This window comes from Meles meles, chromosome Y (genome assembly GCF_922984935.1).
Source record: "Meles meles chromosome Y, mMelMel3.1 paternal haplotype, whole genome shotgun sequence".
Lineage (NCBI taxonomy): Eukaryota > Metazoa > Chordata > Mammalia > Carnivora > Mustelidae > Meles > Meles meles.
Window position 1 is genome coordinate 11,602,113 of NC_060088.1, and position 15,652 is coordinate 11,617,764.

Here is a 15,652-nt window from a genome sequence, read left to right on the forward strand (position 1 = left end):
CTGCACTAACTTGCATTCCCACCAACAGTGGAAGAGGGTTCCCCTTTCTCCACATCCTCTCCAACACACGTTGTTTCCTGTCTTGCTAATTTTGGCCATTCTAACTGGTGTCAGGTGGTATCTCAATGTTGAGGATTCTCCCTTTAATAACATGTTGGCCAAGAGGAGCACTCTCCACAGACAAGGACATATTCTTTGGGAACACGACCCCTTCCCTACACCAGTTAGCACATATTTGAAATGGCTCTAAATTCTGGAAACCACAATTGCTGGACAATTCCATACATCACAGACTTGTTTCTCAGAGTTAAATCTGTGGCAGATTCCTCTTGATTCCACATTTCCATTTGGAAACGTTCCTATCAGTATCCACCAGTATTTACCTTCAGGTCCCTGGACCTGTGTTTGTGTGGTCTCCAGACTTGTGTTTCAGGGGGTGGTTAGTGCACTTTCCTATTGCTAAAATATACACAAGGCTTCTTCCTGGAGGAAACGTGGTGTTGATTGCAAGTTGCATTCTGCATGCTCTTGTTTCTATACTAAGGACCTGTTACATGGAACCTTCTGGGTGCTATTGCCCATGGACTGGATCTTGCCACTCTCTTCTGGAAACAAGAAGGAGTTCAGTATTCCTTCCTCTGACGTGTTTCTTAACTTAAAGGAACAGTGGTTTCCTCTTGATTCTACGGGTACACTGGAAAACACTTCTATCTTCTATCACAGGATGGCTGTGAATCCCTGAATGCTGTGTATATCACAGACTCTTTCTTGGTGGGAAGGGCAGGGAACTTTCCTGTGGCTTTAGAGCACACACACTGGAAGACTTGCCCGTTGGTGAGAGTGTTGCTTTATCCAAGTTGCATTCTCCATAGACTTGGGGCTCCGTGTAAGTGACATAACTTCTTCCCTAGACACTCAGAAAGAGTTAAGACATTGCATTTATCTTCTGGAAGCAAGAATTCATTATGAATGCCATTCTTCAAAGATGCATTGGTCAGAAGAAAATGGGCACCAGTTTCCTCACGACTCTTCCCATGCCTGGAAAAATGTTTCTATTTAAGAAGAAGAGACTCCTGAAATCTGAAAGGATTTCTTCAGTATTCCTGAAATCCTGAAATTCCTGAAATACTGAAGGATGCTTTCTACACAGACCTCATTCCCAGAGTGAAGGCTAGCTCACTTTCAAGTTGCATATATACCCACCCGCTAAAAGGCCTCTTCCTGAAAGAATCCTGCCATTGGCGGAGAGTTCCACTCTCCATAGGGTTGTTTCTAACAGTTAGGGCATTGCTCCCTACCTATACTACCACACCTATATTGGATAGTTCTCTGTCTTCTGGGAACTAGAATTCACTCTGAATTCCATTCTTCGTAGACTTGTTGCTCAGAATTCAAGTCTTGTATTTTTCCTCATGATGCCACACATGTACACTGAGCAATGCTTCTTTTCTCAGGCCAGAAGGCATGACTTGAACCTTTTTTTCCACAGGATTTTTTTCAGAGAGAAGAGTAGGACCCTTTCTTGTTGCTGAATCACATACATGTTTTACGAACCCTCCCTTGTAGGATATTGTTGTCACCTGAATGTTGTTTCTCCAAAGACTTGTTCAATGCCTCAGGGACATAGCAACATTCCTGTACTCCCAGGGGTCTATTTGATATTGCCTCTATCTTCTTCAAGCAAGGATAAGTGGAGAATGTCATTCCTCACAGGCAATTTTTTAAAAATTTCCCTTAGAGGTTCATCAGATAGTTTCTTCATGATTTCACCCATGCACATGAGTTCATTTCTGTCTTCAGGATATCAGAGTTTACTTGAATGCTGTGTTCTCCAATGACTGCTCTCTAGGAAGGATAAGGCACTTTCATGTTGCCTATATACATCCATGCTGGGAGATGTCTCCCTTGACATACCTTGTTGTTCACTCATGTGGCATTCTCCACAGACCTGTTTTTACTTTTAAGAGAGGTGGCACCTTGATTCTACTAACACTCATGTAGGTAATATTGTCTCCATGTACTTGATGGAAAAATTTGTGGAAATTTCCATGCTCCCACAGCCTTTTTTCTCAGAGCTAAATGTGTGTTAGGTTCTTCATGATTCTACTACTCCATTGGAAAATCAGGAAGCAACAGTGTTTTTTCTACATTTTCTTACTCTGGTGGAAAGATGAGGCATGTTCCAGTTGCTAGAACAAATACATACTCAAGTTTTCTCTCCAGAAGGTTCTTTTTATTCTGGAACACTGCCTTGTTTGCAGTCTTTTCTGTACATGTCAGGGACATGGCACCTGCATGATCCTACCAGAGATATAGTGGACATTGTAGCTAACATCAGAAAGCAAGAAGGTAGTTGACACAATATATCTAAGGACTTTTTTCTCGAGTTAAGCTAAAGTTGTTTCCTCATGATTCTACATGTGCCTTTGAAAACACTCCTGTCTAAAGAACAAGAGACTCCTGTTATGGTGTGTTCTACACTGATTGCTTTTGCAATGAGATCCATAGGGGATGTTTCTGCATGTACACACATACATGCTAGAAGGCTACTTCTCTCCAGGAACTTGTTGCTGACTGAATGTGTATTCTCCACAGATGTCTTCCTTTCTGTCCAAGATGGCAGCTTCCCTCCACTGCCTGACTTATATGTGACAGTGACATACTCTTCTGGAAACAAATACACCAAGATTTCTTTTCTCCACAGACTCCCTTCACACAGTTAAATCTGCCGTGGTTTCCTCAGGTTTCCACAGGATTATTAGAAAAATGCTTCTCCCTTCAGGAAACAAGAGGATCTGTGAATGTTATGTTTCTCCACAGACTTCTTTCTCAGAAGGAAGGATAGGACATGTTCCCTTAACTTAAACATATACATCATAGAAGACTTCTCCCTTGTGAAATGTCAAACTTCGCTGAAAGTTGCAATCTTCACCAACATGTGTCTATGCTTCAGGGACATAGAACATTTTGGTATTCTACCACACATGTATTGGATGTGGCCTGCGTCTTCTGAAATGAGGAATTAGTTGACAGTCCCATTTGCCCCAGATTTATCTTTCAGAATTAGAATCAAGGCAGTGTGTTCATGATTCCAAAACTTCTTTTGAATACCTTCCTATCTTCAGGAGAAAAAGATGTCCTTTATGGTTTTGTTCTCCCCGGATTAGTTTCTCAAAGGGAAAGATAGGGCACCTCCCTGTTGCCTAAACACATACATGCTCGAAGGGCTCTCCCTTGAAGAAACTTGTTGTTTACTGAAAGTGGTGTTCTTCATGGAACCTTGTCAATGTTTTGGGGACATGGCACCCTCCCTATACTGCTACCCATAAACTTGATGTCAGTTATTCTTCTGGAAGTGAGAATTAATTGAGAGTTCTGTTCCCCACAGATTTGTTTGTTCAAGTTCAACCTGCAGCCTTTCCTGTTCTCCAACTCCTACCACTGAAAACACTTGATTATAATAAGCAAAAGTTACTTGATGTTTGGATTTCCACAGAACTCATACTCAGAGGGAAACATACTGCCCTTTCTGAAACCCACACATGCTGGAAGGTTTTCACTTTGGGAAATTGTTGGCGAGATGAGAACTTTGTAATGATGAGGATATGTTCTTAGGGACATGGCTCCTTACCTACATCAGGCAAAATGCATTTGAGATGACACTATGTTCGAGAAACTGGAATTATTGGATAATTCCATTTATCACAGACTTGTTTCTCAGTGTTAAATAAGCAGTGGGTTCCTCTTGATTCCACATCTCTATTTGGAAATGCTTATATCTGCACCCACTAAGGTGTGCCTTCAGCCTTGTGGTGTCCCCAGAGTTGTTTGGAGAAGTCTAGGGCACTTTCCTATTCCTTAAACACATTCATTCTTGAAGGTTTCTCTCTGGAGGAACCTTGGTGTTGGCTGCAAGTTGCATTCTGCCTGGACTTGTTTCTATACTTGGGACCTGTTTCATGCAATCTTCAAGATGCTACCACCCATGGATTGGATTTCACTACTCTCTTCTGATAACAAGAAGAGAGTGCAGTGTTCCTTCCTCCAACATGTTTCTCAACTTAAAGGAACCCTGGTTTCCACATGATTCCACGGGTGTCCTGGAAATTGCTTCCTTCTTCATGATGCACTACATTCCTTGAAAGCTGTGTATTCCACAGATTCTTTCTTGGTAGGAAGGGCAGGCAACTTTCCTGTTGCTGAAAAGCACACACACTGGGAGAAATGTCCCTTCATGAGAGCTGTTCCTTGCTCCAAGTTGCATTTTCCATACACTGGGGGCTCCACATAAGCGGTATCTCTCCTTCCCTAGACACTCACACAGAGGAACAACATTTAACTTCTGGAAGCAAGAATTCATTGAGAATTCTTTCTCAATGAGAATGTCATTGATAATGTCATTCTCCACAGACTCATATCTCAGAATGAAATGAGCTCCAGTGTCCTCATGATTCCCCTCATGTCTTTGGACAATGACTCTATTTCAGGAAGCAGAGATCCCTTGAAGGCTGTGTTCTACACAGATCTCATTTTCAGAGGGATGGCTAGAGCACTTTCCTATCCCATATACACCCACCCACTAACAGGCTGCTCCCTGGAAGAATCCTGCCTTTGACTGAGAGTTCCACTCTCCACAGTGTTATTTCTACCAGTTAGAGGCATTGCTCCCTACCTATACTACCACACCTATATTTGATTAGCCCTTCTGTTTTCTGGGAACTAGAATTCACTGCCAATTCCATTCTGCAGAGAGTTGTTTCTCAGAATTAAAGCCTTAGCATTTTCATCATGAGGCCACATGATTGAAAAATGCTTCTCTCCTCATGCCAAAAGGCAGGAGTTGAGCATGTTTTTCTCCACAAAATCGTTTCTCAGAAAGAAGGATAGGGTATTTTCCTGTTCCTGAAACACATACATGCTGTAAGACCTCTCCCTTGTAGGATATTGTCATTTGCTATTTGTTGCATTCTCCATAGTCTTGTCTTGATGCCTCAGGGACATGGCACTGTTTCATCACTCCCAGGTATTCATTTGATATCACCTCTATTTTATCAAAACAAGGATAAGTGGAAAATTCCATTCCTCATGGGTAATTTTTTTTAATTTCCCTCAAGGTTCATCTAGGCCTCTCGTGATTTCCCCCATTTCAAACATCAAAACATTTCGGTCTTCTGGATATCAGAATTTACTCAAATGTTGTGTTTTCCAACAACTGCTTCTTAGAGGAAGAATAGTGCATTTTCATGTTGCCTAAAAATGTCCATGCTGGAAGACATCTCCCTTGAAGTACCTTGTTGTTCCATCACAGTCATTCTACACAAGCTTGTTTCTACACGTCAGTGGGGGGGCACCTTGCCTCTACAATCCCAGATATATGTGATATTGTCTATATCTTCCTCATAGAAAAATTAGTGGAGATTTCTATTCTCCCATATCCTTTTTTTTTTTTTTTTGAGGTAAATGCGTGGTGGGTTCCTCATTATTTCACCCTTCCACTGGAAAACACTTTCACTCAGGAAGGAAGAGGTGCCATCCACATTGTGTTCTCCACATTCTTCTTGCTCAGGCAGACAGATAAGGCACATTCCAGTTTCTAAAATGCGTACATGCTCAAGACTTCTCCCCTGAGGGTCTTTTGTTCAGGAATGTTGCATTCTTCACCGTCTTTTGGGTATTTGTCAGGGACATGGCACCTGCGGGATCCTACCAGAGATATAATGGACATTGTGGCTTATGTGGGAAAACATGAAGGTATCTGACAATTCCTTTCTCCAAAGGCTTGTTTCTTGGTTTAAGTTGAAGGAGGTTTCCTTATGTTTCCACATGTGCCTTACAAAACACTCCAGAGTGGGAGACAAATCATGAGAGACTGTGGACTCTGAGAGATAAATGAGGGTTTTTGGAAGAGGGTTAAGGGGGGGTGGGTTGAGCCTGGAGGTGGGTATTGTAGAGGGCATGTATTGCATGTAGCACTGGGTGTGATGAATAAAAAATGAATTTTAGAACACTGAAAAAAAAGTAAAATAAAATAAAATTTTAAAAGTATAAAACAATAAATAAAATTATAAAACAATAGCTTTTAAAAAGAAAAATAAATGCTCCTTTCTATGGAAGCAAGAGATTCCTGTACTGTTGCTTCCTCCACAGGTATTTTCATACATGGACCATAGGGGATGTTCCTGGCATGTACACACATATATGCTAGAAGGCTTCTTCTCTCCAGGAACTTGTTGCTCACTGAATTTTGCATTTTCCAAGGACTTCTTTTTCTGTGTCCTAGACATGGGACCTTCCCTCTACTACCTGAATGATATGTGACTGTGCCATGGTATTCTGGAAACAAGTATAGGCTGAGAGTTATTTTCTCCACAGACTGCTTTCAGGACTTTCCTCAGGATTCCACAGTTATATTGCAAAAATGCTTGTACATTCAGGAAACAAGAGGTTCTTTGAATGTTATGTTTCTCCACAGACTTCTTTCTCAGAGGTAAAGATACTTACTTAACTTACTTAAACACATACATCTTAGAACTCTTATCCCTTGAAAAATCTTGCTGTTAACTGAAATTTGCATTCTCCACCGACTTTTGTCTATGCTTCAGGGACATAGCACCTTCAGTATCCTACCACACATGTATTGGATGCATCCTGCATCTTCTGGAAAGAAGAATTAGATGAAAGGGCCATTTGCCACTCACTGGTCATTCAGAGCTAGAAATGCGGTGGTGTCCTCATGATTCCACACCTCCATTTGAAAACCCTTCCATCTTCAGGAGAAAAAGATGCTCCTTTAAGGTTGTGTTCTCCACAGACTAGATTCTCAGTGGGAAAGATAGGGCGTTTTCCTGTTGCTTAAACACATGAATGCTTGAAGGTTTCTTCCTTGCAGAAACTGGTTGTTCACTGAAAGTGGAGTTCTCCACAGGCTCGTGTCGATGAGTCAGGGAATGATACCTTCCCTATACTATTATCCATATACTTGAAGGTGACCTCTCTTTTGGAAGTGCGAATTAGTTGAGAGTTCCATTCTCCATAGACTTGTTTTTTCACATTCAATCTGTGTCCTTTCCTGTTCTCCCACACCTCTCACTGAAAACACTTCTGGTTCAATAAGCAAAAAGTTACTTGAAGTTTTGTTTTCCACCAACATCTTTCTCAGAGAGAAACATAACATCCTTTCCCTTTTTTGAAACCTATGCGTGCTGGAAGACTTCTCCCTTTAAGAGCTTGTTGGCTTAATAAGGCACTCTCCAAATACTAGGATATGTTCTTCAGGAACATGTCGCCACTGTATACATCCAAAATGCATTTGACATGACTCTACATTCTTGAAACCATAATCGTAGGACAATTCCTTTGACCACACACTTGTTTCTAGTGTTAAATCTGCAGCATCATCCTCTTGATTTCACATCTCAATTTAGAAACACTTCTATCTGAATCCACCAAGAATTGTCTTCAGCCTTGTTGCCTCCCCAGAGTTGTTTTTCAGGGGAAAGCTAGGGCACTTTCCTGTGGCTTAAACACATATGTGCTGGAAGACTTCTCCCTGGGTGAAATCTTTCTGGATGCAAGTTGCATTCTTCATGGACTTGTTTCTATGCCTGGGTCCTGTTGCACGGAAACTTCTGGATGCTACCACACATGGATTTGATCTTGCAGCTCTCTTCTAGAAACAAGATGAAGGTACGTATTTCTTCCTCCAATGTGTTTCTAGACTTAAAGGAACAGAGGTTTCCTCATAATTCCTCAGGTGCTCTCTAATTTGCTTCTATCTTCAGCTTGCAGGTGATTCCTTGAATACTGTGTTCTCCACAGATTCTCTCTAGACAGAAGGACAGGGAACTTTCCTGTTGCTTAAAAACATGCATGTTGGAGGACTTGTCCCTTAATGAGAGTTGTTGCTGGCTTCAAGTTGTATTCACCACAGGCTTGGGTCTACACATAAAGAACATAACTCCTTCCCTATACACTTACACATATGTATAACATGGTGTTTATATTCTGAATTTAAGAATTCACCGAGAATGCCATTCTCCACAGACTCCTATGTCAGAGTGAAATCTGCACCAGTTTCATCACTATTCCCAAAATGCCTTGGAAAATTCTTATATTGCATGAAACAGAGATTCCTCGAAGGATGTTTTCTACACAGATATTGTTCTCAGAGGAAAGGCTAGGGCACTTTCTTGTTTCTTGAACACCTACCTGGTGGAACTGTTCTCCCTGGAAGAATCTTGTCACTTATTTAGAATTGCACTCTCCACAGAACTGTATCTACATGTGTATATGTACAGTATATGTACATTATATGCTCCTTCCATACACTGTCACACCTATATTGGACATCCCTTCTATCTTCTGGGAACTAGAACTCACTGCAAATTTCATTCTCCATAGACTTGTTTCTCAGAATTAATGCCTTGTGATTTTCCTCTTGATGCCACATGTAGAGGGAAAAATGCTTCTTTCCTCATGCCAAAAAGCATGACTTGAGTCTTTTGTTCTCCATGGGATTGTTTCTCAGAGAAGTATAGAGCCCTTTCCTATTGCTGAAACACATACATGTTGTAAGAACTTTCCCTTGTAGGATATTGTTTTCTGCTGAATGTTGCATTCTCCATAGACTTACTTTGATGGCTCCAGGATATGGCACCATTCCGAACGCCCAGGCACCTTTGATATCCCCTCTATCTTCTTGAAACAAGGATACATGGAGAATTCCATTCCTTATGGATGCTTCTTTTTCGTCAGAGTTCATCTGGGTGGTTCCCTCATGATTCCGTCCATCCATGTGAAAACTTTTTTCCCTTTTCATTAATAATTTTACGAATTTGGACCCTCTCTCATTTCTCCTTTCCTTTGGGTTAATTTTGCCAGTGCAATCTTATTATTCTTAAAAAAAAAAAAAAAACAGCTTCTAGTTTTGCTGAAGTGTTCTACTGTATCTCTACTTTCTAACTCATTGATCTCTGCTCTAATCTTAATTTTGTCTCTTCTTGTGTGTGGGGTTGGCTTAATTTGTTGTTGATTTCCAGTTCTTTAGTGTGTAAAGAGAGCTGATGTATTCTAGATTTTTTTTGAGTGATGGCTTGGATGGCCATGTATTCTCCCTTAGTACTGCCTTAGCTGTATCCAATAGGGTTTGGACTGTTGTGTCTTCATTCTCATTGTTTTCCATGAATTTTTTAGATTATTCTTTGATTTCTTGGATTATCCAGACATTCCTGAGAAGTATGGTCTTTAGCTTCCAAGTATTTCAATTACTTCAAGACATTTGTTAAAATGTGTATATTGCCCAGAGAAATCTATACCTTCAATGTCTTCCCAATCAAAATTCCACTAGAATTTTTCAAAGTGCTGGAAACAAACAATCCTAAAATTTGTTTAGAACCAGAAAAGACCTTGGATTGCTAAGGAATTGTTGAAAAAGAACAAACCTGGGAGCACCACATTGCCTGATTTCAAACATACTACAAAGTAGTGATGACCAATACATCATGGTACTGGAACAAAAGCAGACAGAGAGACCTATGGAAGAGAGTAGAGTCCAGATATTGATTGACCCTCAACTCTATGGTTAAATTATCATCAACAAACCAGGAAAAATATATACAGTAAAAAAAAGACACTCTCTTCAATAAATGGTGCTGGGAGTATTGGACAGCTATGTATAGAAGAATGAAACTCGACCATTCTCTCACACTATATTCAAAGATAATCTCAAAATGGATGAAAGACCTCAATGTGATGCAGGAATCTATCAAAATCCTACAGGAGAACACAGGCAGTAACCTCTTGAACATTGGCTTCAGCAACTTCATTCAAGAGAAATCTCCAAAGGCAAAAGAAACAAAAGTGAAAATGAACTTTTGGGACTTCATCAAGATCAAAAGCTTCTGCACAGTAAAGTAAATAGTTGGTGAAAAAAAGAGGCAACCCATGGAATGGAAGAAGATATTTGCAAATGGCACTACACATAAAGGGCTGATATGCAAGATCTATAAAGAACTCCTCAAACTCAACACCCAAAAAATATACAACCATGTCAAAAATGGTCAGAAGACGTGAACAGACATTTCTCCAATGAAGACATACAAACAGCTAACACATGAAAGAATATTCCTCCATCAAAGATTTAGCCATCAGGGAGATTCAAATCAAAACCACATTGAGATACAATCTTACACCAATTAGAATGGCCAAAAATAACAAGACAGTAAACAGCAATTGTCAGAAAGGATGTGGAGAAATGGGAACCCTCTTACCCATTGGTAATGCAATTTGGTGGGAATGCAAGTTGGTGCAGCCACTTTGGAAAACAGGGTGGAGATTCTTAAGAAATTTAAAATAGAGCTTCCCTATGACCCTGTAATTGCAGTACTAGGAGTTTATGCCAAAGATACAGATGTAGTTAAAAGAAGGGCAATCCATACCCCACTGCTCATAGCAGCAATGGCCACAGTCACCAGACTGTGAAAGAACAAAGATGCCCTTCAATGGACCAATGGATAAGGAAGATGTGGTACATATACACTATGGAGTATTATGCCTCCATCAGAACAGATGAATACCCAACTTTTGTATCAACATGGATGGGACTGGAGGTTATACTGAGTGAAGTAAGACAAGTAGAGTCAATTATCATATGATTTCACTTTCTTGTGGAGCATAAGGAATAACATAGTAGTAATTAGGAGAATGAAATGAAAAATGAATTGGGTTAAATCAGAGCAGGATATGAAGCATGAGAGATTGTGGAATAAAAGTGAGGATTTTGGAGGAGAGGTGGGTGGGAGGAGGGGGGAACCTGGTGATGAGTATTAAAGAGGGCTAGTATTGCATGGAGCACTGGGTGTGGTGTATAAACAATAAAATTCAGATGTTTAAAAAAAAACAAATGAAAAACTCATCATATTTGTAGGTCCTTCTGATAACAAAGACATGTATATACATTAATGCTTTATTTTATGCATTCCAAATTTAAAGTGAATCCTATTTTTAAAAAATAAATAAGTAAAAATAAACACGCCCCTAACATATGGCAATAAGACATAACTTGAACGTTTTGTTCTCCACAGGCTTTTTTCTCAGAGAGAAGGATAGGACACTTTCCTCTTGCTTAAATGCATGCATTCTGGAAGCTTCTCCCTTGAAGGATATTGTTGTTCCTTGAACATCACATTCTCCATGAACCTTTCTTAAGCGTCAGAGACAGGTACCTTCCCTCTACTACCACTTGTCAATTTTATAGGTCCTCTGTCTTCTGGAAACAATAATTCATTGAGCATTCTACTCTCCATTGACTTGTATCTCAGAGAACAATCCTCATGATTCCCTATGTACATTTGAAAAAACATCTATCTTCAGGAAGGATGAGGTTCTGGAAAGTATTTTACTCCACATACTCTTTCTCAGAGGAAGGATAGGTTATGTTCATGTGGTTCCAACAGACACACACTACACAGGCTTATCCTTGGAAGATTCCTTTTCCCTGAAAAAAATGCATTCACCGCCACTTGGTTTCACTCATTTGGGACATGACCCCTTCCTTTTACTCCCCTACATACATTTGATATCACCTCTATATTAAGGAAATAAAAATTTCTAAGGATTTACATGCATAGAAAACATTTCTATCTTCAGAAAGCAAGAGGTTCCTTGAACGTTGTGTTCTCAAGAGACATCTTTCTCAGGCAAAAGGATACTTTCATGTTGCTTAAACACATACATGCAGGAGGGTTACTCTGTAGAAGAATCTTGTTACTTGTCTAAAGATGCTCTCTCCACACAATTGCTTCTACAAGTCCCCTGACTTGTAGAATGGACATAGCTCCTTCCATTTCTACCACACACATATTTAATATCCCTTCCATCTTCTGGGAACAAGAACTGGTTGTGATTCCATTCTCCACAGTCTTGTTTCTCAGATTTAAACCTTTGTCATTTTCCTCATAACTCCCTTTGAAAATCATCATATCTTCAGGAAAAATGATTTTCCTTAAAGCTTGTGCTCCACAGACTTGTTTCTCAGGAGAAAAGATATGGCACCTGCTTGTTGCTTAACCACATCCATGCTCGAAGAGTTCTCCCTTCAAGAGTCTTGTTATTCACTGAAAGTTGCATTCTCCACAGACTTCTTTGTATGCTTCAGGGTTATGGCATCTTAGGTATACTATCACATGTATATTGGAAATCCATCTATCTTATGCAAGTGAGTTATGATATCAATTTTCCAAAGACTTGTTAGTCTGAGTTAAATCTGTGGCAATTTCCTCTTATTCCACAACTACCATTGAAAACATTTCCTCAAATGCAAAAAGTGATATGAAATTTGATTCTCCACAGACGTCTTTGCCAGAGGGAAGCATAGCACTGTTTCCTGTTTCTTATACCCATTCATGCCAGAAGGCTTCTCCCTCTAAGAACATGTTTGCTGAGAGTATCACTCTCCACAGACAAGGATCAATTCCTGAGGGACATTGTAACTGTCCCTCAGAACAATGTACTTCTTAAAATATAACCCAAGTTACCAAGCATGTTTAGATATAGCCTCACGAAAAACACATTCTGGCAATAAGCCTCTGGGGGAGAGGGCGATATACGGCCTTGAAACCAAGCAGCTGGGGATGCCCAGCTCACTCAGGGCAGAACGCTGCCTACTTCATGGAAGCTGAGCAGCTGGGAATGCTCAGGGTGGAATACTGCCTGCTTCATTTTTCTGTTATCTCCCCTTCCCCCCCCGAGAGCACCTGTGGCTAATTAGATAAGTTCTTTGAATGTGCTTGCTCAACTATAAACTTTATACTACTTGACCAGACATATTTTGCCTTCCTTCTTGTTTATCTACAAGACATATGATTAATGTGTAGCCTCCTTCTGCTTTTCTGTTGATTACTGCCTATATCTAATAAAAACAGGACCGAGGAGTTGTTCGTGGCAACAGTCATTTCTACTGTTGTCCTGTGCTCCCTTTCACTTGCAGCTGACTTTTTTGTGCCTCATTTTTCTCCCATGCACCATCAGGAAGTGGCAGGACATGACACCTTCCCCACATGACAAAACATATATTTTTTATGCTTCTATGTTTTGGAAACAAGATCTATTTGACAATTCCATTCACCACAGACTTCTTTATCAGTGTTAGATCTGCTGCAATTTCCTCTTAATTCCATATCTCCATTTGAAAAGGCTTCCAGCTGCTGGAACCAAGATATTCCTTAAGACTTGTTATCTTCCCAGCTCGTTTTTTCAGAGGAAGGATAGGGCACTTTCCTGTTGCTTAAACACATATGTGCTCAAAGTCTTCTCCCTTAAGGAATCTTTTTTTGGTCCAAGACTTGTTTCTACACATTAGAATGCATTCCCACACGTTAAACATGGGACCTTCCATAGACTACCACCCTTGTATTTGATATCATGGCTCTCTTCTGTAAACAAGAAGGCAGTTGAGGGTTCCTTCCTAAAATTAGTTTCTAGAGTTAAGTTAATGGCAGTTTCCTCATGATTCCTCCCATGTTTTGGAAAAATGCTTCTATTATCTTCAGGGTGCATATGATTACTTGAACTCTGTGCTATCCACAGACTCTTTCCCTGAGGGAAGGACAGAAAACTTTGATGTTGCTTAAAAACATACACAGTGGAAGACTTCTCCCTTGATGAAACTTGTCATTCACTGAAAGTTGAATTCTCCACAGACTTGCATCTACATGTAATGAATATGACACATTCACATGATATTATGTCTACCTTCTGGACTCCAGAATTCATGGATAATTCCATTCTCCACAGACTCACTTCTCACAGTGAAATCTTCACCAGTTTCCTCAAGATTTTTCATGTACCTTAGACAATGCTTCTATTTCAGGAAGCAGAGTTTCCTTGAAGGTGCTTTTACAAAGACTTATTTCTCAGACAAAAGGAGAGGGCACTTTCCTGTTTCTGAAACACAAAATGCTAGAAGACCTCACACTTGCACCAGCTTTCTCACTGAATATTGTGTTCTCCACAGATATTTCCATAAACATCAGAGACATGAAACCTTCCCTCTACTATCACATATGGATTTGGTATCTCCTCTGTGTTCTGGAAACAAGAAATCATTTAACAATCCATTCTCCACTGACTTCTTTTTCAGAATTCAATCTGGGACTGCTTTGTCATGATTCGCTCCATACCACTGAAAATGCAGCTATCTTCAGGAAGGGAGAGAATACTGGAACATTTTGTTCTTGATAAACACTTTCTCAGAGGAAGGATAGGGTATGTTTGTGTTGTTTAAACAGATACACACTAGAAAATGTTCTTCTTGGAAGACTCCTTTTCACTGAAAAACACGTTCTCCACAGACGTGTTTTCACTCACAAGGGAGGTGGCACCATCGTTTTACTACCTCACATATATTCGATATCACCTCCATCCTCTAGAAAAGAGAATGTTTTGGGAATTCCATTCTTCACAAACTTGTTTCTCTGAGTCAAATCTGAGGCAATTTCCCCATAATGCCACAACTCCACTTGGAAATGCAGAATTCTGTCTTCCAGGAAGAGGGACATTTAGGAAGTGAGACATTCCTTGAAGGCTGTGAACTCCACAGACTTCCTTGTCAGGTAGAAGGATAGGGCACTTTCCTGTTGCTATAACACATACACATGAGAAGGCTTATCCCTTGAAGGATCTTGTATGCTGAAAGTTGCACTCTCCTCAAAATTGTTTCTACAAGTCAGGGATACAGCTCCTTCTGTATACTCCCACAAGTATATTTGATATCACTTCTGTCTTCTGGAAACAAGAATTAGTGGGGAATTCCATTCTCCTTGTGGAGACGTGTTCCAGTGGAGACAGACAAGTCTGAGAAACAGACTTGTTTCTCAGTGTTAAATCCTTGTCATTTTCCTCATGATTCCACACGTGCACTATCTTCAGGGAACAGGAGATGACTTGAACATTTTGTTCTCTGTAGGCGTATTTCTCAGCGAGAACGTGAAGGCACTTTCTTCCTGTTTCAACACATGCATTCTGGAAGGCTTCTCCCTTGAAGGATATTGCTGTCCACTGAATATTGCCTTATTCACAGACTTCTTTCTAGTCATCAGAGACATGGCACCTTTCCTATACTACCACACATCTCCTTGATTGCCACTTTCTTCTGGAAACAAATATAAGTTGAAAATTCCATCCCTCACAGACTTTTTTCTCAGGGGAAATTTAGAGGCAGGTTCCTCATGATTCCACACATCCATTTGAAAACGTTTTTGTCTTCAGAATGTCAGCATTTAATTGAATGCTGTGTTCTCCAATGACTGCTTTCTTAGAGGGAGGGATAGGGCACTTTCCTGTTTCTTAAACACATACATGCTAGAACACTTTTCCATTGAAGTACCTTGTTTCTTGTTCAAAGTTGCATTCTCCACGGACTTGTTTCTAGGCATCAGGAAGATGGCACCTTCCCTCTACTATTACACATATATGTGATATCATATATATATCTTCATAAGAGAATCAGTAGTTGAGACTTCCATTCTCCACAGACTTTTTTATATCAGCATAAAATCTATAGTGTATTCCTCATGATTCCACACCTCCATCTGAGAACACTTCTAACTTCAGGAGGCAAAAGGTGCCTTCAATGTTGTGTTCTCCACAGACATCT